At 52.4% G+C, this 25537-nt stretch overlaps 1 pseudogene; it reads left to right on the forward strand.

Annotated features, from left to right (window-relative positions):
* The window catches only part of LOC132317153 (hydrocephalus-inducing protein homolog), a 74392-nt pseudogene extending 50032 nt beyond the window's left edge, over positions 1-24360 (forward strand).
* The last annotated feature ends 1177 nt before the right edge of the window (positions 24361-25537 follow it).

The raw sequence follows: 25537 nt of genomic DNA on the forward strand, positions 1-25537 counted from the left end.
GTTTTCAGGTCTCTCCTCTGGTTCCCAGGCTTCCAGAGAAGCACAAAATCCTGTGAGCAGGGAGTTCAGATTTAATTAGAAGCTTTTCAGCTCTGCCTGATGTCTGCCTGTGGTCTGCTTGATGCCCCACGCTCTGATTTATTGAGTACTACGAAGCTGCAGCTGATTGATGTCAATACACCCAGAAGTAGTTTCCCAAACCCTGTCTAGTTTCTATAAACCACGCAGAGACAAAAGCTCTGGGTTCATGTTCTCTTTTGATCTTGTTCAAGCAGCTGCCTCCTCTCGGGGTCCTATCCCCCCATCTGTACGTGAGACTGTTTCCCTGTCCCCCGGGGGATGCTGTAGTTTCTAAAGATGAAAAGCATCTGATCTACTTCAAGGAAACCTTTCTAGAAGGGTAGAAGTGAATAAAAATAGTAAATAGAGATGTATGCTCTTCTGGGGTTGAAAACCTTGAAATGCATCAGAAAAGGGAAGGAGGTCTGTGGCCGCTTCAGGTTGTTTTTTTTCCTTGTCTCCTGTTTCTGTAGCAACCCAGTGATGTCCTAACTCTTCAGTACCAGCCTCTTTCATTAAAAAACATGTCCTCCCTGCCACTCAGCGTTGTCCTGGCCTTGGAGCAACCCTTCATGATCTGCGATGCGGACCGGCAGCCCCTCCCCGCAGATGTTCAGGTGAGCAGCCGTGGACCTTCCTGCTGGTGGGGTTTGAAGAGGGAGGAGAGTGGTGGTGCATTTCTGTTGGGAGGTCCTCTGGTAGAGAGGTTTATTCTTTAGAATCAGCAGTAGACTGGCCTGAACTAAATTAGATTTGAAACGAGTTGCTGAAGGAAACGAAATATCATCTGAATTGGGGAAATGCGTCCTGGCTTTAAGCCATGAGGAGAGGGGAGCGTGCAACTAGGTCTGGGCACGCCATGTAGTAAAGGTGTCTCCTGGAAACCATCCTAGCTCTCCAGCAGCCATCCTTGGATAACCTCAAGAGCAGCTTGCTCCCTTCAAGGGCAGCCCTGCTTTCAGGAAGGCTGAGGATGCTCCTCCAGCTGCTCCCTGGCACCTGCCCCGTTGTTGGTGGAAGGTGTTGGGTATGGACTCTGCTAAACGTGTTGTAGTAGGCACGGCCACCATTTCTGTGCCGTGCCAGTGACTAGCACCTGCAAGGGTGAGGCTGCAATGCCATTGCGCTTGTGCTGTGAGGAAAAAGATGTTCCTCTGGAGTCAGGGCAAAAGGCCCTGGCTTGCCAGAGTGCTGGTTTGGTTATGTATTTAGCATATAGCTTCTGTGGGTCCAGAATTCAGGAGGACAATATTTCTTTCCCTCTTGTATGGATGCAGAGCCCAGAGGCATGAGTGTGAGATAGTCTCAGACCAGAGTGTTGTGGTGCTTGCGGGCAGGCGCACACTATAAAGAAAAGGAAGGATGAACTGAGGTGGCCACGTTGGGGTCACATGTTGAATATTTACATTTTCATGCCGTAAGACCTTGGGACTTCATCACACTGGCGGTTAATACTCTTCATCTCCTTGCAGCCCATGAAGCTGGAGATAGGAGAGGAACTTCATCTCTCCATCAGCTTTAACCCTGCTTATGAAGAGGGTTTGAATACCTGGGTAGCAGAGAAGGCTCTGAAGATACGCTTTCTCGAGCACCCTCAGGAGGAGCAGGTCACCGTTCGGGGAGAAGTCTACTTCCCCAACCTCCATTTCCCGACCATGGCCGTGGACTTTGGGTGCCTCTTGAATGACACCGAAGCTGTGCGTTATGTCAGGATGACAAACTGCAGCCCACTTCCTGTCCGGTACCACTGGTCCTTCCTGATGGACAGCCACGTGAACCAGATGAGGTATGTGCGCCTCCACCCTCTCCTTGAAGCTCTTCTTCCCGGTGTCCTGTTTGTACTTTGCAAAGACCAAGCTGTTTGCCTGGCATCCGACAAATTGCTTTCAACTTTCCCTTGCGGAAAGAACACCTACCAGCTGTGGTCAGGCTAGATGCACAGGGAATAGGTGATCTCCACCAGTTTGATGCTGGGAAAGAGGCAGCATTCTCCAGGAAAGCTGGTGTGGAAAGCTGCTTTCTCAGACCTTCGTGGCCTGAGGCAATTACCACCTTGGTGAAGTGAGTTTTCATCTGTTCAATGGCACGTTACATTCGCCAAACAGCTCTTTAGTGTTTTACAGCGAAATGGCAGGTTCTGCTGCAGCTTTGGGTACAGCTGTAGGTGTTGGTGGGAGGACTTGTCTGAACATCCCCTGGGAGCAGGGCCACCCAGCGCTGGTCTGTGGTTTCCAAGCCAATCTGGCAGTCATGCCGGAGCACGTCTATAAACACGTTTCTAGCAGTTCCTCCTGCTGTGGCCTCTCTGCATAGTACAAAAGTCTAGTCTGGGCAGTTTTGATTACAGTAGCAAATGGTTTTTCCATAATGCCCTAGGAAACCGAGCAAAGTTAGCCAGTGTGCCTTGAAGTGCTGCTATTAGAAATACTAGAGATCATCAATAAACAGTTTTGTTTAGGGCATTGGGATCTGTCTCAGAGGAGACGACCTATTGGGAAGTGGAAATTAGCTATGGCTATGAGGAGGGCTTGGGGGAGAAGACCTGGGCATTGGGGTAGCCCATTCACAGCTGGCTCTTGCCAAGCAACAACAAGAAGTCTTTAGTGTGGCCCTTCTTGATGCACGGCACCTTCAAGAACAGACCCTAAAATGCAGAGGAAAGTCTGCAAAAGCAGGTGGAGGGAGGCGGGCAGGGGAAGAGGAGCAGGGCTGTAAGCTCAGCTTGGAGGCCCCTGTCATCCCCTGGTAAATTAGATTAGGGTTTAATTACCAGCTAAAGGGGAAATCTAATTTTGATGATAGAACAATGCATGTGTTTTATAATAAGAGAAACAAACAGAGTGAAGCTGTGTGGAATTAATTTCCTCTAGGGCCACTTGTTGGCCGATTGCCTGTTTATCTTGCCTCTTCTTTTTTTAGAACCAGTTTAGGTTTTTGGAAATGTGAATGCTGACTCAGTTTTCAGCTTTTGATAACCCCGGTCTCCACCTAAATGGGCTTTGCTGGACCTGAGCCTGCAGGTGCTCGTTCTTCCAGTGGATGCAGAGTCACCCAGCTCTGCTGAGTTGGTAGCAGTTGAGGGTCCAAAGCATCTGGCAGGATAGCAGCCTTGGCTCCACAGTGTTGGGCATAGCCCCTTTGCTGGCTCATTAGCGCTGTGGACGTTACGACAGCTCCCTTTTCTGCTCTGCATGTTGGTTATGCAGTAATGTACTCTCTCCGGGTCCCTCAGCAGACGCCATGTGATCCTCTGTGGCAGAGCTGGAAATGAAGACTGTCTCCAAGCTATTCACACCTCAAATTGCTCATGAAGAGCCCTGCAGAAGGGCAACATGTCAGATAGTATTTCTGGTCCACATTAAGCACTGTTGGTATTCTAGATTGTCAGATCAAGGTCACTCAGTCTGACACTGAGGGAATCAAACATCAGGTCTCACGAAGGTGAGATCAATAGAATTTAACCGTCCATACATCTAACCTTGCTGGAGCCAATCATCAGAGACTCCCAGCAGCATCAATCAGACACACATGTTTATTTTGTCCAGGAGAGAAGAGTGTTGTTTCTCTGCCTGGAAGGGATGCTGTGTGCTTAGATCTTTTTTTTTTTTTCTTCTAATTGTTCAACCCATTTTTTCCTCCTTACTCTTCAGTCACTGCTGCTACTTTGAGCAGAGCAATCATAGAAGCAACACAGTCCAACCGTTGCTGTGTCGTTGGACTTGCCGAACTCATGCCAACCCATGCCCCTTCTCTGACACGGCTGAGCCATAACTCTCTCCTGGTTACTCTTCTTCTATGTGGTTAGAGACAGAGTAGGAATAGGCTCTCCTTACCTCTTGGACCTTTGCTAGCTCAAAGCCAAGTTAAGCCTTTGCACCAAGATGTTTTCTGCAGTGTTGGAAAGGACCTCTAGAATGGCCCAGCAGGAGATAATAGATCTGGAGTCAATTTCAAACATTCCATCATCTTTCTTATCTTAAAGGTTTCTTCCTGAAATGCAGATTTGTTCCCCTTTCTAAGGGCAGTACCCAGCTCCTCAGCTTTATTTGGGATTCCCATCAAAAGGAAGACATTAAATCCAAGGGCTATACAAGGCTTTTCTTAGAGACCTGTGACAAAGGCTGCCAAAGGCTCCTCCCCAAACTTAGCTGTTCTCTAGAGTTTCCATCCTTCATTAAGGATCCATGCCTTGTCATTTCCTTTGAGCATTGCTGTTCCTGCATCACCTCTTCATCCCCTTCACGCGAGACATGTTCCCTCCCTGGGATAGAGCTAACACACGCCATGCGGTCCATGTGCCAGGGTGGATCAGCAGGAGCTGTGCACCTCCGTGGCACATGTCAGGTCCCCTCCGTGTGTTGATCCGACGTCTCTGGAGAGTGGGAGCGTCTTGGCTACAAATCCAGCGTAATGAATTGCCAGTAGATTCTTTGGGGAAAGGGATTGTTGGGCTAAACATGTAGAAGATGACTCTTCCCTTTCCATCCAGGATTTTTTCAGCCAATTTGTTTTGAACAAACCAGCAGCCTTTCTCCTCCCAAGTGGATCTTCCTATAGCATTAGGAATTCCTCATGTCGCTGCCATCTCTGTGCATGTCCCTTGGCAGGTTGCCCTGCAGGGACCCTGCGAGCCAGATCCCAGCCTTGGTAGTGACAAAAAAACCCCACAACCCCAAGTCTGTGTTATATTTGATGAGTTTTTTGCTTTGCTGATGTTTCTATAACAAGGAAGATGGAAAATGTAGAGAGTGAGAAACCGGGCAAGGCAAAAATCTGAGAGCAGTGCCCTGTCAGTAACCAGAGGGGAGAGGTAGCAACATGAGCAGCGAGAATATACATCCAAAATGCATACATCCACCGTGCCCCTGCTGCTGGGGAGTCTGGGATGAGTGACAGTAGAGCATACCCCCTTCTCACCCCCCAATGCTATCAGCTCCTTGGGGCAGTACATTTTGGGCTTTGGTAGCCCTATTGGTGGTCTTTCTCCTGCTTCAGTCTCATGGGTAACTCAGAAAAGGAGGACTGAGTCGTGATGGAAGCGTGCTGCTGAAGGAGTCCTTCAGCTGCGTGTGGTTTGGCAGCAGCCGAGAAGCGGTTTGCTCAGTGTAACAGAGAAGTGGCCTCTTCTTTCTTGGAGACGAAGTCTCTTGGAGCAAGGGCTGGGTGCCGGGCAGGCTTCACTTCTGGGGTGGCAGTCCGGCTGCCGTGAGCAGCTTACGGAGAGGCTCTGTACTCATGGACAGAGGCACTGGGGAGCTGAAGCAAGGGAGACTTGGGGAAATTTGCGACCTGTTCCCCTCCAGAAAGGATAAAAAGTAAATACAGTGAGTGCCAAGGAGGGGTTTGGAGCCAGGAGTAAGTGAGCATATGTTGTTACCAAGTCTGTATTAGAGACATAGACCCATATACTAGGTGTGTACAGTGATGCTTTATCAGAACAAAGGTTGGAGGGTGATGATTTCCTATTTGAAACATGTCTGTAAGCTTGCTGCTTCTCTGCGTTCACCTTCAGCATGGTGACCCTCACCACGTACCCTCCAGCTCTGTGCCTTCCAGCACGACACTGCTTTTTCCCAGCTCATTTGCTGGTATGCTGCAGGTTTGAGACAGCTTCTGCTGCCCCGGGGCTTCTGACCAACGGTTTCACTGTTGCACACCTGGAGGACTTTTACCTGGGCCATCGCGATGGAGGTTGGAGCCCAGAACGGCTGCGTGGGAATCACTTCAAGTATTATGCTTGTGTTTTCTGAGGCTCAGCCTCCTCCTTTGCATGAGGGTGACAGACCCCGAGAGCTTTCCTTTGCCCCGGCAGACTGGGGAGCAGCCCCAGGGAGTTGGAGGAGTGGATTTAAGGCAGGGGAGGCGAAGGAGAAACCGTTGTTTGGGTGAAAAGTGCTGCACGTCCCCCCCGAGGTGCTGTCAAGTATTTGACTCTCTCCTTGGCTTTGTCCTGTGCCATCAGGACAAAACGTGGGAGATGTCCATGTGTCATCCACGCCCTGAGTGGGCTGCGGTTGGACGGGGGTTGCCTTCTGGTTTTACAGCTGGCCAGCAAACACTGGTTGGAAGGTGACTTCTTGCTGTGCCAGCAATGTTCAGCTAGGGAACCTGGGGAGCAGCCAACTTCTCTCTTTGCTTTCTGAATGTCTTCATTACCCAAGGCTCACAGTGGGAACCCGCGGTACCTTTGCACTGCAAACGGCATCCCTCTCCCTATAAATGCCATTACGCCTGTGCTGCCGGGATGGCTCATGCTTTAATTGCCCCTGGGCTGCTGCTCAAGGCCCCGTCTCCGCAGAGCTTTACTGTTTATGAAACAAAATGTTGATTTTTTTTTTTTTAATTTATTTTTTTAAGGCAGATGAGGAGAGTACCAGTCAGGGAGATCGTTTCCCAAGACGTCATCACACATTTCTTTTTCAGAAAGGGCGGGATCTGTCTGGCATGTGCCAGTGCTCTGTTTTCCTGTTGTATCACTGAGGAGGCAGGAGGTTGTCCCAGCGTGGAGTAGCAGCAATGCGTGCTGTTCCTCTCAAAGTCAGGTGGCCAAAGCCGGTGTTTTGGTCCTCAGTGGTTTCTTTGCCAATGATTTCTTTGGCCACAGCCACCAGCTCCATGTGCTGTAGGTGAGGAGCCACTCTGTGCTGCGATAGACTCTGTTAAAGGTCCCTGTGAAAAAAAAAAAAATAATCTCTCATCCAGCTGGCCCATCTCTTTATCCCTGAAAATAGCCACAGTGTGAAGAACTGCCATTCCTTCTGCCCTCGTAGCTGCACAGGAGCATTGATTCACAGAATCATAGAATATCTCAAGTTGGAAGGGACCTGTAAGGACCATTGAGTCCAACTCCCTGCTCCTCGCAGGACTACCTAAAACTAAACCATATGCCTAAGAACATTGCCCAGACGATCCTTGAACTCTGACAGATTGCCGTGCTGCTCGCAGAAGCAGGTGGACTGTCTTTGCCCACTCAAAAAACAAGTAGCAATTGTGTTAAGAGAGTATGGCCCCTGTATTCAAACAGCTCGGGTGAGGACTTTGGGATGTTGAGGAGGTATCACCATAAATCTACATCTCCTGACTCGGAGAGGGAGGCAGGCAGGGGCAAAGAGAGGGGAATCCTTCAGCTCTCTACAGCAGAGCAGCTTGGGGAGGACTTCAGCTCACAGGGAGATTTCATGGGGCTCTGCAAAGGAGCTGGAGTTGTTATTAACAACTCTCAGGAGTTGATATTAACCCACAGTATTCATCAGAAGCGCTCTAAGAGCCGCAGTTTCATTTCCTTGCTAGGGTGGATCACAGGTAGCAGTTTTGGGACAGCCACTGTGATGATGGCCAGGCTCATGCGCCGAACTGGTGCGTGGCCTGGTGCGTAGCTGGAGGGCTTCAAGGTGCTCCTGGCCCTGGATATTTGTACTCCCATGCTGCAGGCATCTCCCTTACCACCCAGGAGAAGTAGTGTTCAGTTGCAGGCTGCCCAGAGGCACTGCTGTTGCAGCTGAGCTCAATTTATTTCATCCTTATGTAGATGCCCAAGATCGTGGCTGCTGGAGGTGTTGAGCAGTTTGGTCGCCCATCGGTGCACCCCAACACATATTAAGGTGCCTCGGATGAGAGGAGTGAAGGTTGTGCAGATGGGCCTGGAGATGGGCGACGCTCTGCAGGGGCAAGCGAACGCCTTCGTCCCCTCCAGTCCTGGTTTGTTCTTCCACGCAGACAGTGCCGCGGTCGTCTTTGGGGTCCCCCATGGGGTCCCAGCAGGAGGCAGAGGGAGGGCTGGGGAGGGGTGATAGCACCGCTGCTCATCGGTCCCTGCTTGGGGAAGCTTGCCTGGGCCAAGCCTTGTTCTTGCATGTGGTTGCAGGAAGGCCAAGTCAGGTGAGACCTCCTGGGGGTTGTGAAGAGCAGAGCCTCTAATCCAGAAAAGAAAACCAGCCTTAAATAACAAGCTACAAAGCTAAAGAGAAATATTCATTTGGGAGCGTGTCATTAAAGGCACCAAATTCCCAGCTGGGAATGAAGCACCCAGGCTGCTGTAAAAAAATCTGCCTTGTTTGCCTATGGGGAACACTTGCAAATAGGCACAGTGACAGGCAGGCATGGTTCGAGTGCGTGGCATTTGAAATAGGAGCAGAGTTACTGTGCGATTTGAAACAGGGAACATAATCTGAGTCACCTGGGAACATTTGAAAAAGTTATACCATGTACTTTTTCCTGAGAGATGTTGGTCAAACCATAAACTCAGCTCTGTTTGTAAAACGAGCCGTAGAACTGCTTTGTGAATCATTTGCCAAATTGGTCCTCAACCGGTTTGCGTTTAGAAACTGCTGGGGAGGTAACCACGCCATCGGTAAATGCCACGTCGGTTCCAACCTTCTTTCAGCAGAGCTGCTGCCCTTTTAGCGTGAGGTGCTGTTGGAGCCATTGTTCTGGGATCGGGGAATACCTGCGGCACAGCAGGGAGCTGAATGATGTCATCGACGTTTGCTGTATATTGATTAAAAATGGCCAGAGCTTCCTTCCCCAAAGTACTAATCGCTGCTGCTTTGGCACTCATCAGGGACCAATGGGCTGTTTAATTGCGAGCCTCTGCTTGGAATTGTTTGACGTGTCTTTCCGTGTTGCCTTGCGCGTGCGAGGGTGTCCCACGCTGGGCTCCGTGGGTGCCCCGAGCGGTGCTGGGCTCTGTCCGGTCAGGGCACAGCAGGCTGTGGGCTCCACCCCTGCTCCTGCCTGATGGTGCTTTGAGAAAGCCACCAGCATCCCTGCTTGCTCGTAGTGACCTGTGGCTGCGGGTAATTATCAGGGGAAATATTCAGGATAAAGGTGTAGTAGAGCTGCAACATTTCTTGCTTTGGCCCTCTGGGTGAGGAAGGCATGGTCCGTGGTGGTGGGTGCTTTCAAGAGGGCACCGGTGGGTCTGTACTGGCTCATCGCTGGCTGGATCTGCCTCTTTGCATCTCAGCCTCACCTTTTTGCACAGTTTGTGTCTCTTCTCCTTTTCTGCTGCACTTTTCACCTCCCTACAAGCCATTCCCCTCTGTCCTCTTCCATTTCTCCTTGCAGCCAGTTGCCAGCTGCCTGCACAGCCACTATACCAGCATCGTCCCTGGGCAGCCCCAAGCATTGTCCTGCTCCATCCTGGTTTCGGAGCTGCTGGGTCAGACCCATCACTGAGCTCACACCACCAGTGCCCAGCCAGGGGCCGCATCCTGCCAAGGGGCCGCTGGTGCAGGCTCCCCTTCCTCCCACTGCAGGTCTGTGACCAAAGTTACGTTCTTTTCCAGGTTCAGCCCTCCAGCACCTAAATTTTTCATCAAAGCCCAACCACCTAAGAAGGAGGGAGGCCGGTCGGCGCGCTCAGCATCTGCAGAGAGCAGCTCCAGGGACGGGGGTGCGGAGGAGCCAGCCGAAGCCCTGGCAGCAGTGGGGGATCCTGCCCAAGAGCCAGCAGTTGGAGATGACTCCCTGGAAGCAAAGGTAGATTTTCTTCTCTGCCTACCACCTGCGTTGCCTCCCCCAGCTTTCCACTGAAAAGCCGTGCTCGTGCCAACCTCCCTTTTTGCTGCCCTGCTGCCACATGCCCTGAGAGCGGGCTGGGCAGCAGGGCCAGCGGCTGGACGCGGGGCTTCTGGGGAGGGAGAAATAGGACAGTTTTGCTTGGAGAAGGCCACTCAGATTCTCCTGACTTATGTTGGGTTTGGGATTTTTTTTGTTTTTTGTTTGGTTTTGGGTTTTTTTGTTTACAACATCAAAGGAGGCTTGTATCTGCATCATGATGTGAGGGCTTTCAGTTTCCTTTCTGTCTCAAGCTGTGCCAAGTACTGATCTGCATGTAGCACCTTCTCAAGCCCAGCTGGAGCCACCCACTTTCACGCTTCTGCCTTCCCCCAAGAGCCCGTGTTGCAGTGATGGCCGCAGAGATGACTTTTTATAAAAGAAGGCTTTGCAGACAAAGTTGCCTTTGATGTGCTGACCTTCCTGGTGAAGCTTGCTGCTTTGGAGCTTGACCTTGGTACTAGTGGGAGCTGGCATGTTGTTGTGCATCGTGTGGGACAGAGGCTGCTCCTAGGGCCGTGGAAAAGGATGTAAGAGAGCCCGAGAGGCTCTGAAAGTGCCAGCGTTGACATTAAGTTCAAGGAGGGGACCTGCATGTGCTTACATCCAAATATCAGCAGTTTTAATGTTGTAACTCTGCACATTTTTTCTGAATCAGGAGAAATTATACGCTGTAGACGTAAAGAATAGTGTGGCTGAATGTTTTTTGGATAGAAGCATGAAAAGATCTTTATTTCGTGCTCTGTTGACATGTATGCATGGGAAGTAAACCAGGGAAATACAAGTGGACGTGGCTAAGTAGGATCCAAAATTGCTTCAAAGGATTCTTCTGGATTCAAAGGATGCTTCTAGATTGCAGTTTGGTCTTCTGCTTGTGTCACTCTATCAAGGCAATCGCCATATAACCTCCCTGGGGAGGTGGGAGACCACAGGCCTAGGAAAGATGTGGGTTAGCATCTTTGGGAATATACACTTGACAAAGCTTTGCTAAGCTTGAAAACGTAGAGACAGTAGAAAGAGCATCGAGACGAGAGAAAACTCTTCCCTCCCCAGTGCTTTATCTACTGGGGAGATGGAGCCTCTGATTAGGTCTAAGGATGTCCTGTAAATATTCTTGCAGATTCTGCTGAAGTCACGGCCACAGCACAAAGCACTTCTTCACATTAGTGAACAAGGGGGTGTTCTTAAATGTCAAGAGCAGTCGCAAAGCCCTCTTTTATAAATAGGGGTCAGAAGTCCAGGGATGAGTTTCCTCTTGAGACATGGTGCCTTTGAGGTTCAATACCAGCTCTTGGCTGCTGCAAGACAGAAAAACATCTCAGCTGCCTTCTTCAGGAAGGTGCTGTTGGAGAAGAATGACCGAGCAGAGATCCTCAGCTCTCCAGCACCGATGAGTGCATGAGATGAAACCTAAGCACCATCTGAAACGGGATAGTTGTGCTGAGCACTTTCTAAGTCCTCATTTTCCTGTTTTTAATGCGTCTCACTTGCAGTTGTGTTCCTCTTTTTGTCACAGAAAACCTAACCTGTCAAGGCATGGGGTTCTCGGTGTGTTCCTCGGGCAGGAGTGAGCAAAGCCAGGCTGGCACGAGGGTGCAAAGTACCCTTGAGGTCTCTGCCAGGACTCAGTGCTGGGCGCACGCAGCTTCCTCGTGCAAGCTTGCGTGTAGGAAGTGCAGATGGAGCCCGTGTCTCATCTGTGGGTGGGCTCGGACCCACGCTCAACTGATGCGATGGACATACCCCTGCTTGATTTGTGCCCAGGTCCCATCTCAGCTGCTCCTGTCTTGGTGAGGTGGTGGAGCCTGCAGCAGAGTGGTCTCACCCAGACCAGGCAGCTGCTTTCTGCAGCTCATGGTGCTTGTTTTCCAGTTGCTGTCATCCACTGCTGCGGAGCTGGAAGGTGCTGCAGAGATGGAGGGTGCTGCGGAGACTCAGAGCCGGGTGAAGATCAAGGAGTTGATGCCGTTCACGGAGGCAGAGCCCCTCACCTTGGGAGTGGAGGAGGTAAGTGGGAATGTGACTTGCTTATGTAGCCCCCGCTCCCACTGGTGGCCCTCGGTGCTGCTCACAGAGTGGCGTCACAGCCCTCCCAGCACGTCGCACAGCACTGCTGAAGCAACCGGTCATTGGAGAGGCCGTGCAGGACATGTCGTAGGGTTGGCCAAGGACGTTACCTGTGTGGCGCCTATGGAGGGCATTATTCGTCCCGCTCTTACTAATCAAGTGGTCGATAGGAAATTTTTGCAGTAGATTTTGCTGCAGCATCTTGAGAGAGCAGCATGCAAATCGGAGAGAGGAGACGTCCCAAGTTACTTTGATGTACTGTATTAATGAATGTATTAGTTGGTGAGTATGGGAGATTTTTCCCATGGTTTCTCCACTGGAAAGTGTCATGGATGCAGGATGAGATTAGGATGATTTTGCCTGTGTTTGAGGAGCAGGCCCCTCCAGTCATGTCTGTCCTTTGCTTCAAGCCATGGCTGCTCTTCTGCATCAATTTGGATGCTTGACATCTTGATCTCTCCTCCCCTCTCTCCAGGTTTTTGACATCCTGCCGCTGTACGGTGTGCTGCAGCCGGGCGAGAGCGAGCGGGTCACATTCACCTTCTTTGGCCACGCAAACATCGTGGCCAGCGTCACGGCACTGTGCAAGGTGGAGGGAGGCCCGACCTATGAGATCGCGCTGAGTGGGGAGGCTTCGCTCATTGACTACCTCCTAGACACCACGGAGATCGACTGCGGGCTGAAGGTACCACGCACTTCTCTTGGCAGCGGTCTTTAAAACCATCACCGGTGGGTTGCTGCTGACCTTGGTCTAGGGGTCTCTCCCCTTCCCAGCTACTTTGTCAGCTGTACAACCTTTGAGTGATAGGTCCTGCATCCAAGGTGGTTTTTAATGGCCATCTCCATCCCCCCCCAAAGCTGGGAATTGCTCCTCTTCAAGGTTCCTAACGCTGCCTCCTGGGGCAGGCAGGATCCCAGCGGTGATCTCCAGAGGGATGTGCCTTGAGACATCCATCCACTGATCCGCTCCTAAAGCCTGAGGTGCAAGGAGATGCTCTTTTTCAGTGCTCTCGATTAATCAACAAAATAAACCAGGGAGGAAGTTAACTTGGGCTTCCTGTCACTGAAGCTGGAGAGAATGTCCCAGAATAATCCCCACTTTACTTCTTTTTGGTTAAAAACCCCACAGATATTTCCAGCTGTTGGCCCTGCATGTGTTGCACCGTCTGTCTCCCTTTTTGCTGGTATTTTGCTTGCAAGTACTTGTATGCAGGTGGCTTTTCCTCTGAAATGCCTCGATGCCTCCTTCTTTGTTTCAGCTAGATGTTGGATGACACCTTAAAGGGCAGAGGGCTTGTATCCCCTCGTTTCTTTGTTACTGGTCTTTACATGGTTGTTATTGCACCTCTGCGTGCTGCCGTAAATATCTATTCCTGTGTCGGGCTAAGAGATACTCTGTGGCTGTGGGCTCCCCAGGTTAACCCGGGAGAGTCAAGTGCCCATATGTCCTCTGCGGTCCCTGCTGCTGTGCTGTGTTCATTTCCTTTCAAGCCAATGAAAGAGGAAGGAGATGCCCAGCATCAGGCCTGTGTCTGTAACTTCCCGCTCCTCTGTCCTCTCTTCAGCTGTTTAACAAAGTCACCAAAGCAGAGGTCACCCTGCAGAACAGCGGCAAGGTGGGCTTCACCTTCGCGGTGCTCAGCCCCAGTGCGGCCACTGCCAACAGCCCTCTGCCCGGCGTGCCCCTGGTTGTGCCCAGCACGGTGAGTACGGAGGTAGCACAAGCGATTAACCCTGGCCCTTTGTCAGGCTGCCTAGGAGAGGGTTGTAGATGCCCTCTTCCTGCGAGCTTCCCAACACACAGCTCTGCTCAGACCCGCGCAGTTGTTGCCGTAAGCAGCATTGTCGGCCCTGGCAGCTTGACAGGGCTCGCTTTCGCTGCAGCTGTGTTGTGCGCTGGATAAGGGCTCGGGGGACCAAGTGGCAGGATGTGTCCCGCTCAGGAGCTTGTCCCTGCAGCGTGGAGGGGAGCGGGGAGCTGAGGGTCCAGCCCCGCGTGCAGAGGGCGAGCCGAGGAAAGCTGCGGCTGTGTCCTGTCACCCCGAGCCATGTTGCCATCTGCTTGAGTTTGCTCTCGACCTGGCTGGCGTGAGCCCAGCCCGGGGATCGGACAGTCCTTCTGGAAGCCTGGAGAGGAGGTGACCTTCCTGGCAACACCTTCTTCCCTAGATCTCATCCTCGTCCCTGCTCCTGCGTTTCCAGAGATGTATGTTTGCAGGTCATTGTGAGTCCAGATAGGCTCGTGCACCCTCGGTGTAACTGCACAGGCAGGAGATGTTTGGTTGGGGTCGTTAATAAGGGGTGAGGCCCTTCAACAGCAGCCTGGGAACCACCGGCGTGCTGTGAGAGGAGCTGCTGGGTCTGCTGAGAGTGCAGGCAGTTCACGCATCTTCCACAGCAGCTGGTAAAAGAGCTTTTATTTATTTGGTCTGGCTCTTGCTAGCAGAGGTGTGCTCATGCTGAGCGAAGGGTAGTCTGTGCTGTGAGAATGCATCCCTACGAGCCCTCTGAAGGACACAGTGCATCCTGGTGTAGGAGACTTCAGCTTTTGGGTAGAAGAGAGCTAGAAGGCGATGTTGTCTGATGCTTTCTTATCTTTGAGAACGTGCCTTCTCTTCTCAGCGTGTCTATCGTCTGAGCCATCCCTCCACCAAACCCTCTTTGGTTTACATTCCCTCCCTCTTCTCTGGTGTCCTGCAGGGTTACATTGGACCTGGCAAGGAGCAAGTGCTGAAAGTCCGTTACCTGCCAGGAGTGCCGGGAGTCTTTTGCAGGACTTTCCAGGTCCAAGTGGGTCACCTGGAGCCGAAAGAAATCTCCCTCAAAGGAGAGGGGATCTTTCCCAGGACCTACTTGGACCTGCCCAAGAACACCAAAGGTGAGCACTGCCTGTCTGCTCCCCAGGTAGGTCCCCGGCTTTTTCCCCCATGTCATATCATATGCCCATAGGGCAGCTCCCACCCATCTCCACCAGGCCTGGAGGTTTCAGGGCTGTCATACCAACACTCAACCCTCTGGTTGCTTCCTGAGTGTCTAGCAGATGAGCCCATGTGGGCTTTGCCCCGGGAACCATCCTGCAGAGCTTGCCAGTGTATCTGTTGGTGGCCTGCAAAGATGATGCCTAGACAGAAAAGCTTGGGAAAGCTGTAATGCGGGCTGGCAGGGATTTTGTCAGGGTTGGCTTTGCATCGCGTTGCAGGGGATGAGATGCTCCTCTGTGGGGTGGAAGATGGGTGATTCAGAGAGGAGTAGCAGCATCCATTTTGCATAGATTGCTCGAGGAGTTTGTTTCTGGGAGAGGCCAGCATCGGGGGAGTGGGACTTCCCAGCTTAAGTGGGCATGGTGCTGTGCCCACACTTCTATTTGTGGATGTTTTCTTCCTTCAGGAAACAAACAGTGTGAGAAGATCCTCCGAGGCAAAAGCAAAGATGGAAGAAGACAGCCAGAGGGATGAAGCAGTGGTTCTGGGGGAGGCTGCGGCCGTGGAGCCACCCACGAACGACTCGGGCACCGTGGTGAGAATGGCTGCTGCCCTGTTTGTCACGTGCCACCCTCCCGCCATGTCACTTGGGCCCCTTGCACCCTGCAGCAGGCTTCCTGGTACCCTGCTGGCACTTGGGACCTCCCTGCCCGCATCTGGCCATGATCACGCATCAGCTCAGCGTTGCCCCGGGGGCTGCCCACCTCTGGTAGTTGTCCCTCCTGTAGATGCACCAGCTTCCGGACTACCCCAGGGAGCGATCCTGAAGACCATGCTCATGTGATTGAATTTATGGTACTCTGTGAATGGAGATGCAGGTCATTGCTGGGGTATTTGTGACTCACACGCCAAGCCCTGCCAGGTTTACAGAGCTTCATAGCAGCAGCCTGACTGCGCCCTGGGACCGTGCTGTCAGTGTTCGTCTCCAAGAGGCACCAGCTTTGTCGTGGTTCCGTTTTGGAGAGAGCTTTTGTCCAAGCTGCTTTGGCAGTGGCTGGGGTCAGGCAAATACTTGGAGCGCTGAAAGGTTCCTGGCTTGTCTGTCTGTTTGTCTGGCCAGATCAGCTTTTATAACAGTGACCGGACAGGCAAAGATGCTGGAGTTCATTTCCCCCCAGATCAGGTCCTGTCTAAGAGAGCAGGAGGTGTCAGAGACACTGAGCAGGGAGACAGGAGGACCCCATCGCCCCTCTCAACAAAGCAGGGTGGGATCCTCTTTCATAGACAAGCCTCTCCCTTGGGAAGGGCCTTTGCTAACCAGCCACCGTCTTTGCTTTCCTCAGTTCGACACCTGGCTGCAGATGCAAATGGAACAGATGCTGATGGAGGAACACGCCCTGGAGCAGCAGAAAGTTCTCGCTTCCGGTCCCTCTGAGGACACTGCCTTTGACTAGCGTGCTCATCGGAGGCTTCTCAAGTTAGTGGGGACTCCCGTACCCTATGTCCAGGCACCCCAAGGGTAACACCCGGTGGCACACCCCTGCTCCTGAGAGCTCCTTGTGCCTGCAGAGCTGGGAATAGCTGGGCACTCAGCTCCCCACCGATGATGGGTTCTGTTCTTAGAGCTGAGGGGGTCCAGTGCTGACCATCAAGCCCATCCAAACAGCACAGACAGCATCCCTGCTGACCAGCTCTGAAAGAGGCAGCTCAAAGCTGGCGTCTTTGTTCCAACTAACAGATCCCACTAAGCAAAAAGAGCCGGGAACGGCACAGGTTGACAAAGCCTTGACAAGCCGTACATCAGGTGTCTTGGGTGCTGGTGGGACTGCAGGGCTTACCTAAGTAACTTGTCCTTCCTTTTCTCCTTCATGAGGAGGGACGGGCACCATAAGCTCCAGTTCAGGAGGAAGAGGCTCTGCAAAACAGATTGTTTAGGTGTTTTCGTGAGTGGGATTACTCTGGCAAAGGACCTTCCCATGAATCTTGTAGGTGTTGATTACTGCATTTACCAGTGCTCCTCTGGGGACAGATCTGGTTGCAGAGCAGTACAAACGAATTTTTTGTTAAGGTCCCACTGGTAGCGGAAAAAGCCTTGGACCTACACTCCCCGTGAGTTACCAGAGACTTATTACCAGGTGGTAAGGCTTGGGTTTCACTGGCTAGAGTTGAGTTTTTACAGCAGTGAATACAGAAATACCCACTTTATTTGCATCTTCCATCCACTTGGAAACATAGCCAGGCTGTGGTTTAAGGGCGCTCCTTACTCCTCCTTTCAGAGCTGAGCTGCCCGAGGAGTATGTCCTGGACTTTGGCTATGTCATTCTCAGGAACATCCACACACACATCGTGAAGATCACCAACACCGAGCAGTTCCCTGTGTCCTTTCACACCGATGGACGTGTCCTGTGTGACACAGGTAACCAGTGCTGGGGAGACTTCACGTGGGCTTGAAGGAGCTGCCTCTGACAGATTAGCTTAAGCCACTGGACATGGGGAGTTTTTCTGAGTGCTTATTTGTATAGCTTTGTCCTCCTTAGTACGCCCTGCTTGGTGCCTCGGAGCCTGAGTTCTCCTGGCCAGCAGTGCTCAGAGACCTGGCCTGCCTGTGGCTGCCCTAACACGTGATTGCAGGGGCTGGATGTGCTGATCACTGTGGTCACCTCTGAGCATCTTCTGCTCTTGGCTACCGTGAGCATCATCTGAGTTTTTGTGCACGCAGTGGGTTTGCGTTGCAAACAGATGGCCCCTTGGTGGTTTGGAAGTGCTTTGGTTTAGAGTTCATAATGTCTCAGCACTTCTGTTCAGCCTTTATTGAGCAAACAGCCTGTGAGGTCCTCTGGTGTATTAAAATAGGCTTGCGAAACAGGCCTTGAGGTAAGGCTGCAGTGCCATCAGACAGTGACTGGCTGTGTCTGAAGGATGGTCAGGTGTCTCCTCTAAGTTGTTTTCCAGGGAGCACCACAGCCTGTGAGAATCGTAGTTGGAAGTTCTCCTTTGGAGAGGTCTGCGCATCCTTCCCTGGGTTGCCTGATAAAGGAATTACTGGTGCTCGTCAGCTATTATGTTTCCTTTTGACCATGGGAACCTTGGATTCTGGCTGTGAAAAGCCTTTCTCCTTGAGCAGTGGCAAGGGAGAAAGAGTGGCAGGCTTCTCCAGAGAGGCAAAGAGCTGCCCTCTTCTTCACAGAGCTACCAGCCAGGACACCCCTATGGCCTTAACGTGCTTGTGACACATTTCCTGTCGCTTGAGTGTCTCAGCTGCTTTATTTTCATCTGTTCAAGGTTTCAGCGTAGACCTGGACCCTGTGAAGCACCTGCCCTGCTGCAAGACCAAGACATTTGAAGTGCGCTTCGACCCACCAAGTGCCAATCTGCCACTGGGAGCCGTGGACGTGCTCCTGCCCATCAAGGTACCTCACGGTCCCTTGCCTCCCTGTGCCCACACCACCTTTTGGGGCAGGCAGCAGGTTGGGGACAGCAGTAGATGTCACTTGGGCTCTCAGCTGGATGCTCTGTCCTTCACTAGGCAGCAAGAGGCCCCACGTTTCACGTCCACCTCCGTGCCAACGTGACTGTGCCATCCCTCTGCCTCTCCAGGGACAGACTGGAGTTCTCCGCTGTCCAGTGTGGGCAGTGCCAGGAAGAAACCGCCCAGCTCCACAATCAGCTCCAGGTCCCCTGTAAATGGTTCATCACCATGAATGAGCCTGTTAAGAAGGTAAAGCACAGACAACGTGTAGCGCTTAACTTCTTGGTTGGGTTTTCTTTGCCTCTCTTGCCTTTTCTGCCCCTGTGGCTGCCTGAGCACTTGGGCTACAGCTCGTTGAGGAAGCTTTAGAGAGTACCGAGCAAATCTGGTTCGCCTGGACCTGTTCACTAGCTGGTGCTTCACTTGTCTGCCATCTTCCCCCATTCCTCCTCCAAGGACAGTGCCTCCCCATCTGCCTGCCCTGCCTATGTGTCTTCCCTCCAGTTCTAGACCAGTGGTGGCCGCGGCTGGTTTGAATGTGGATGCTCTCAGCACCGTGACAGTATCTCAGAGCACTGCAGGACCCAAGGGTCTGTTCTCGCAGACCAGGGAGACCTCCCACAATTGTTTTTTGTGCTCAGGTGGACAAACGTTTGCCAGCGAGGGTGCATCAGAAGCTGCTGCAGGAGTCGAAGGCCAAGCCCTGTGTTTTCAAGGTGCTGCCCTCGGCTGGAGCCCTGGCCCCAGGACAGCACTGCAACGTGCAAGTCAGGCTTTCACCCCCAGAAGAGGTGAGATCGGCAGGTGTCACCCCCAGGAGGTGTGGCAGGGCAGTGTGGTAACAAGAGCCCAGCACAGGGAGGAGGAGATGAGGTCTGCCTGCACATGGAGCTTTCTGCAAGCCCCGTACCCACGGTGCCTCAGTTTCCCCTGCAGCGCACTCTTCTGAGAGGGGCTTTGAAATGCCAATGGGGAGCTGGCACAGAGAGCATCAGGGCACTGCGGTGTGGCTCCCTCTCAGCACATGGGGGGAAATCTGCCTGTTTCCCCTCATCTTCCTCCTTGCATGGGCGTGCTTGCAGGCTGTAACCATCTTGTCTCTGGCTTTAACCAGAGCCAAGCCCTGAGCATAGAGGAAGACCCTTATTTCTAGCCAGTGAGAGCTCCTCTGCCTCCTTCATGTAGCTGACGTTTCCCTGATGCAGCAGAGCCAGGACTGTGTCTGGGCAACATAACCCTGAAGAAGGAGGTGAAGCAGCCCCTGAGTCCTGTGGGAGCTGAGTCCACCCATGAGGACCTTTCTTATGAGCGTTGCGCTCCTTCATGACTAGTGGAAACATGTGGTAGTCTGTTTTAGATCCATCTGATCCCCAAATACGCAGTTCCACTTCACAGCAGGATGCATCCCAATTACTCAGAGCCAGCATGCAGGTGCCGTAGCCCCTGCTGCCCTGCTGCCCCCGGTGCTGCCGTACAGCTGTGGGGCGGAGGGGACGGTGGTGGTGAAGAACCCATGCGAGTTCCCCATCGAGTTTTACTCGCTGGAGTTCGACCAGCAGTACTTGCTGAGGAGCAGGTGAGAGGGAAGGTCTGGTCTGCACGTGCATACTCCTGTAGCTCCACAGGGCTCCAGCGTTCCCAGGCTTGTGCCGGGGAGATGGAGGCAGTCCCCAGGGCAAAATCTGGTGGCATTTGAGGGTTAGCCAACTGGGCTGGCAGGCTGTGGCGGGGTTGGATAGTCTGTGTTGTTGGGAGGAAGGAATGAGGGAGAAGATAGGTTGGCTGGGGAGTCTGTTCATGGGATGGAGGTGAAGAAACACATCCCGTCTATGGTTTCTCTTCCCTACGCACACAGATCCTGCGGATGCTCAAGGACTGCGTTTGCCACACCACCTTCTTGCTGCTTCCACATGCCCCGGGTGAGAAGCTGCCCCCAGAGGTGTTGGAGTACTATCAGGACCAGAAAAGACTGCAGGATGAGCAGGCAAAGCGCAAGACTGGGGAACCAGCAGGCCAGGACAACGGTGAGGGTTTGGCATTGGCTGTCCTGAGTGTGGACACAGCAGGGAGTCCAGCCCACCTCCCCTGAGCTCTCCGTGACCTCATTCTCCATGGAAAGCCCATGCTTTTAGCAGCCACCAGTTCCCCAGCTTGGTGGAGGAATTCCCGGGTGAAAGTCTGTGGCTTGGAATGCGCACCCTCTACCAGCCCTGAGTGCAGTCTAAGCAAGCTCATATCTGCCTACCATGGACTGGGGGAATAATCAGGATATCCCCTTGTGTCCCTCATCCACAAAGAGTAGGACTGGATGAGTTCTTCAGCCGGTAGAACCAGGTCTAATATCACAAGCTCTTTTGTATTCGCTCCTTCCCAGTAACAAAAGCACAAGCTCAAAATTCTGAGGGCAGAGACAGCCTGGGCAGGGAAACTCTGCCTTGGGAGTTTCTCTTCTTGGGAAGTTTTCCGTCTTTTGCACGTGGCCGTGCAAAGTGACGAATGGCAAGAGCAGATTGCCTGGCCACATTCACCCTCCTCTTCCCTCCCCATGTCCTTCCTCCTCAGCAAACTTTGAAGATGTCCAGTCTCTGTCAGATCAAGGAAGAAAGCACTCTGCTGGGATTGTTCACACCATCTCATCCCATAGCTCAGTCGTTCCCTCCTCCATTCTTGATGAAAGCCAGTCCAGCAAGGTGGACTCTAAAGTTGAATGTGGAGAGGAGGAGGAGGAGGAAGGCGCTGAGGAAAGACGTGGGACAGGTAATAACGCAAAGCCCTTCACCTATTTTATGTCTGTTGTGGCAACAGGGCCTCAGTGGAGGACTTCATTGTCATCTCCATCACTTCACTGCAGCCTGGTGCCATCTTTGCTCCTGTGGGCCCTGAATGCACTCTTGCATATGAAGTCTGTAGGATCCTGAGAAGAGTCTGGGGCAGGGACAAGGGAGAGGCCAGGGAGGTTTTGCCCAGCTGGCTGGGCTAGCATCCCTTTTTCTCCCAGCAATTCCCAGTCTCTTGCTCACCATTCCTCGCTGGCTTCGATATCCTATAACAGCCACGAGCTCCATAGCCCCCCAGCAATGCTGTGCCATGGGCATCTCGATGCATTTGTATCTTGTCTGCTGGTTGCAGAGCAGTCCAGTTGTTCCTCCTTATCTCCCTTCTGTTGGATACACTTGTAACACCAAGCTGCCCCCCAAGGACCTCACCTCTCAGACTTGTGACATAGAGAAACAATTAAAGTATGGTTTCATACGCATGGCTAGGGCTACTCCAAGTTGCATTCAGTTGCAAGGCTAGCATGACCGTCGAGCAACCAGTGCTGAGTGTCTTCTTGTCTCTACAGGAGGGACAGCGAGACCCTGGTGCTGCAAAACAGCACCCCACTGCCCGTGGCCTGGTGGGTCAGTGGGCTGGAAAACCTCGGCGAGGACTTCTCCACGTCACAAGATGAGGGCATCGTTGCTCCCCGCACAGAGTTTGGTGTGCATCTCTATTTCAAGGCCACGAAGGCTCTAAGCATTAAGAAGATGATCCGACTAGAGGTGAGGGGGACTGTGCCCTCCCTGGCAGAGCAGGGCAGAGTGATCGCTGCGCTCCTAGGGAGGGAGACTGTGCTTGAAGGGTACCCTGCCAAGAGGGCAAAAGGATGAGCCTTCTTGAGATTCCTTTCTACCTGCATTGCTGAGGGCCAGGCCCTTAGCAGCAAGCAGCTCTCACTGAAGGATAACGTTTTGGAAACTAGGTGACTACTAGGGTGCTCTTGTAGCTGAGCTTCACAGGGCAAGTACTCTGTGGAGTCCGGAAGAGATGTACTGCTGTACAGCACCTCAGGAAGAGGTGCTGCCTCTGCATGGCTTACGTCTGGGTTACAAGGCTTCATCCTGAGCCCATGCATAAATTTGCTGCTGTGCATGGTTGAATGCTGTCGTTTGGTTGTCCAGACTTGGGTGTGCTCCCTGCAGCCATCCTGGAGTCTGTCTGGTGCTCTTAACATAGAGCAACAAACTCTCAGCCTGGGATTTTGTTCCCCATGGTTTAGGGGCTGTGTTTCAGTGAGGGTGCTGGGTGGTTGAAGAGGAGAGGGTTGGTCGTCAATGCTCTGGGACACCTCACACTTCTTGTGGTTGCTCTAGCATCCCCTTGCTTCCCAGGGCGCTTTAGCAGCAACACTGCTGCTAGAGGAGTGCCGAGGTGGGCTGACAGGGTTTCTTCCTGCGTCAGAATCTCGCTGGGTCAGCCCATGAGATGAACAGGTTAGGAAAGCTTGGGAGTCCACAAATGCTTGTCAAGCAGGGGAGGCCATGGTGGAAGCAGCCGGCAGAGGCAAGGCCTCCTCGTATATTGTCTAGCAAAAGAATTGAGGAGAACGGTCCAAGCAGTGTTTGTTTGCTTCCACCTCAGGTTTCAGGTGCAGAAAACATGCTGGGGATCGTTCAGATTGAAAATATCCAAATCCTTGCGGAGGTGTATGATGTTGCTCTGAGCATCAGCATGTCTAAAGGTGAGTGGATGCCCCCGAAGCCAAGTAGTCCGGGTGCATGGCATTGCCTTGGCAGGTGGGCAACCAAAGCACTTGGGACGGGATGGGGTACCATGCAAGCGTGGCACGGATACGTAACGCATGTATCCTCCAAGCTGCGTGGAGTGAAGCACTGTCAGGGCACAGAGAGAGCCTTGAGTCTCCCACCTCCAAGCTTTGAAGTGTGCAACTTCATGTGCAGATGGATTTGGGGGCTTTGAAACAACAGTGATGTGAACAAGCAGTTGGCAACTTCTGAAGGCTCGGCATGGCACATAGAGTGGTTGGATCTGTGCTTGGAAGCAAGGAGATGGAAAGCGAGCTCCTTAGCTGCTAAACCCTGCAGATATTCTCTGAGTAAGGGAAGGGGCAGCAAAGTAGCTAGAGAAAACTTCCCAGAAGGGAAACTTGCCGAGAAGGGGTTTGTGCCACCTGAGAACTCCAAATCTGTATCTTGTCACCTGGTGTAGTCTGCAGCAGCTCACAAATACTCACCATTTCTTACCTCTCTCTGCAGGTTTTCTGCAGGTGCAGGTGGCAGCGTGGATTTTGGGATGCTTAAGGTCCTGGATGATGCAAAGCAAGTGCTGACTCTGAAGAACCAAGGGAAGTACGAGATTGCGTACAGGTGGGTCCAGCTGCCTGGTCCATGAGTGCATGGTGCCACCACCTGCCCAGGCCTGCATTCTCCTTCTGTCCATGGTTAGAACTTGTTCCCATGCTGGCTACCTCATGGTGCAAGTAAATACAAAACCTGGGCTCTCTAATCTCAAATACTTTAATAGAGCATCCAGCCACGCACCAGCAGTTCTTCACAGCTCAGCAGCAACCAGAAGGAGAGACCCTGAAATGTAAGCCCCTCACTGCTGAGATTCATTGCCGCCTTTGAGGGTCAGCTCATTTCTCTTTATGAGACTCTTGAAAGGAGGGAATGAAGAACTTTGGTGTCAGCTTACAGCAGTGCTGATTGTCTGCTCTCTGTGTCAAGATCTGGGATTCCCCGAGCAGAGCTGTACCCTTTCCCTTGTATTACTTTTTATGGTCCTATGCAAAGTCCCGGCTGTGCTGGTGGCACCGGTACTTTTAACTGCAGAGGTCTGTTCCTTCCCTTTCACCCCAGTTTCAAGCTGGAAACCGTGGATACCGACATACGTGACTTGGCATCCCACTTCACTCTCCAGCCGCAGAAGGGCATGCTGACTGCCTCCAGGCACCCCGTGCAGGTCCAGCTGCTCTTCCACCCCAAGATGGAAATGAGCATTGAGGACAAACCCATCCTGCAGTGCCAGGTGAGCTGCCTGGGCCAGGCGGTGTTAGCACACCGTGTCTTGGGAGTGTAAGCAGGACCTGTGTCTTCGGGAAGGAAGGCTTTATTTGGGGAACCCTCTCTCATCCATATGAAATCAATCAAGTCTTTCAGAAACCATTTGTGATGCTTCCTAAGCAGAGCTGAAGCTCTGGCTCTGGAGGAGGCGTTTAAGCAGGGAGGGTGAGCTGATGGGGACTTGGGGTGGCATCAGGGGACAGAGATAGAGGCTGTCCTCTGCTGTATTTACCAACCCCTCCTCCGTTTGCAGGTGATTGAGCCCAGCATCTGTGAAGGAGGCGAGACCATCGCCATCATCCCAGTAAGGGTGTCAGTGAAAGCCCTGTTCAGCAAGTCCAGCACTTACCCTGCCTCGCTCATCAACTTCAGTGCCAGGATGAACGGCAAGAAGAAAACCTGCACCTTCTATTGCAAGCCCAGTCCCAAAGCCCTGGGTTAAAGGACAAGTTCTGTTTTGGTTTTGTGATCCCCTGCAGAGAAATAAAGGCGAGCTTAACACCAAGTGACCGGGAGAGTCAATAGAAATCCTTTATCAGTTGCAGACAAAAGTGATAGAATATCCCTATCTCCCTGTATAGTTATATAATTCTCAAACAAGGGGTAAAAGGAAAAAGAAGGAAGAGTAAGTGTGAAGAAGGAAGAGTAAGGTGAGTGCTCCCTCAGCAAGTTTGCACACCACACCAAGTTGGGCAGGAGGGTAGGAAGGCTCTGCAGAGGGATCTGGACAGGCTGGATGGATGGGCCCAGGCCAATTGTATGAGGTTCAACAAGGCCAAGTGCCGGGTCCTGCACTTGGGTCACAACAAACCCACGCAACGCTACAGGCTTGGGGACGAGTGGCTGGAAAGCTCCCCCGCAGAAGAGGACCCCTGGGTGTTGATTGACAGCCGGCTGAATGTGAGCCGGCAGCGTGCCCAGGTGGCCAAGAAGGCATCCTGGCTCGTATCAGAAATGGTGTGGCCAGCAGGAGCAGGGAGGTGATTGTGCCCCTGTACTCGGCGCTGGTGAGGCCGCACCTCGAATGCTGTGTTCAGTTTTTGGCCCCTCACTCCAAGAAGGACATTGAGGTGCTGGAACGTGTCCAGAGAAGGGCGACGAAGCTGGTGAGGGGTCTGGAGCACAAGTCTTGTGAGGAGCGGCTGAGGGAGCTGGGGTTGTTCAGTCTGGAGAAGAGGAGGCTGAGGGGAGACCTCATCGCTCTCTACAACTGCCTGAAAGGGGGTTGTGGTGAGGTGGGTGCTGGTCTCTTCTCCCAAGTGACTAGTGACAGGACAAGAGGAAATGGCCTCAAGTTGCGCCAGGGGAGGTTTAGGCTGGATATTAGGAAAAACTTTACTGAGAGAGTGGTGAAACACTGGAAGAGGCTGCCCAGGGAGGTGGTGGAGTCACCCTCCCTGGAAGCGTTCAAGGAACTTGTGGATGTGGCACTGCGAGACATGGTTTAATGGTGGTGGTGTTAGTTGATGGTTGGACTTGATGATCTTACAGGTCTTTTCCAACCTTAGTGATTCTGTGATAAGGGATAAACATGTTTTCCAACATTAAAGAAATTACCATCCCTGGGCTATAACAGTCAGGTATCTCAACTCTGTGTGTCGCCCACCCGGGCCGTGCTG

Source organism: Gavia stellata, chromosome 5 (genome assembly GCF_030936135.1).
Source record: "Gavia stellata isolate bGavSte3 chromosome 5, bGavSte3.hap2, whole genome shotgun sequence".
NCBI lineage: Eukaryota > Metazoa > Chordata > Aves > Gaviiformes > Gaviidae > Gavia > Gavia stellata.